Raw genomic sequence first — 2,000 nt, forward strand, 5'->3', positions numbered from 1 at the left:
AGAATTAGAAAATTTGAGTTTGTGGCAAAAACTCAATTCCTTTGAACATAATATTCTTTTCATAAAAATTTAGATTATTTTGTCCCTATAATAAAATGATTTTTTTGGGAACAATTTTAATTAAATTAGATTCTACTGAATTAGTTATAAAAATGATAATATTATTTTTTATTTTCTATTTTCCTACTGTAGCGCGCCAGAATGGAACGTTGTTAATTTTAGAAACCGCTATTGATCGTCGAGCACCTACATATCTTGTTAAATAATCGATTTTTTTTGGCGCAAAAACTAAAAGTTCGGTAATTTACAGAATAAACGTTATGCACTCGTTAATTTTTGAACGATAGTGTCATCGTTCATTGAATTACCGGTCGTTCACAAGAAAACTAAATTTCTCTCTTTTTCATTTTTAAAACATAACACCAGCTAATTGCAAACTTTCTTAATCATACATTCTTAGCAAAACAAAACTAATATATTCGTTTCCCTGACTTGTCTTGTCCTGGTGTATTTGTGTGTCTTGTGTCGCCTGATTAAATCTTTCTATTTTCAGAATATATTATCTACTAAATCTCACACGACGCCTCGAACATTTCCTATTTTCCATTTTCTTTTTTCTTTTTTTTTGTTGTGAAAAATTGACCTATATTTCCCAGTGTCCATCTCACACTCTCCACTCACACAATAACTCTTACCTACAAAAGAAGCCGATTCTAGGTTAGTTATACTTACCAATCCCCCCCCCTTTCTTCCTTCCATCCACTTACATTTACTTCTATCTTCTAGGTTCTAGCTTCTATCTAGCTTTATATTTTATCTTCTATCTTCTATCTTCCTTTTTCTATCTTCTATCTTCTATCTACTATCTTCTATCTTCTATCTTCTATCTACTATCTACTATCTTCTTTCTTCTATCTTCTATCTTCTATCTTTTATCTTTTATCTTCTATCTTCTATCTTCTATCTTCTATCTTCTATCTTCTATCTTCTATCTTCTATCTTCTATCTTCTATCTTCTATCTTCTCTCTTCTATCTTCTATCTTCCATCTTCCATTTTCTATCTTCTATCTTCTATCTTCTATCTTCTATCTTCTATCTTCTATCTTCTATCTACTATCTTCTATCTTCTATCTACTATCTTCTATCTTCTATCTTCTATATTCTATCTTCTATCTTCTATCTTCTATCTTCAATCTTCTATCTTCTATCTTCTATCTTCTATCTTTTATCTTCTATCTTCTATCTACTATCTTCTATCTTCTATCTACTATCTTCTTTCTTCTATCTTCTATCTTCTATCTTCATCCTCTATCTCTAAGTACCCTATGATGAGTTTAAAAAAGCCTATATATATGTATATCTGTTAGGGGTTATAAAACGGCGCCTTAAATATCTCCCACGACAGTTGTACCCTACTCTAGGGTCTCTAGTAGTCTATATTGTGGTCATTAGATCTATTCCAAAACCCTCAAAACTTTATATACTTCAGTCAGGCTATGGGGCCCCAAAATCACAAATTTATAAATTAATAAAAAAATTAAAACTTTTTTCTACAATTTTCAACAAATATGTTTTTTTTCTAAATTCGGATTTTTAAATTTTTTGATAATTTTTTTTGTAGTTCCCCCTGAACACGTTGAGATGTTATAGTTTAGGGTCTATCGTAGAGTGCTACTGGATTACTTATACCACTAAAACACACCGCAAACATAAACCAGAAGAGAGATATATTTTCACACGGTTTTCACACTTAGTACTTTATCATACAGTGGTCCTCAAAGTAAGGCTAGTTTCAAATATAGATAACAAGGGGAATAAATAAATGATATCTATACTATTTATATTTACATCACGTAGTACAGTTCATACATGCAGTGCGCGGGATATTGTTTGTACTGCCAAATTAAACAAATTGTTCTTAACGTTTAATTTTTTCTTCACTTTTAGTATGTTCTTGAAAATATTTCCAGAAAACCCGATCATTCAACAAGAAAGATGA

Source organism: Eurytemora carolleeae, unplaced genomic scaffold (assembly GCF_000591075.1).
Source record: "Eurytemora carolleeae unplaced genomic scaffold, Eaff_2.0 scaffold238, whole genome shotgun sequence".
Lineage (NCBI taxonomy): Eukaryota > Metazoa > Arthropoda > Copepoda > Calanoida > Temoridae > Eurytemora > Eurytemora carolleeae.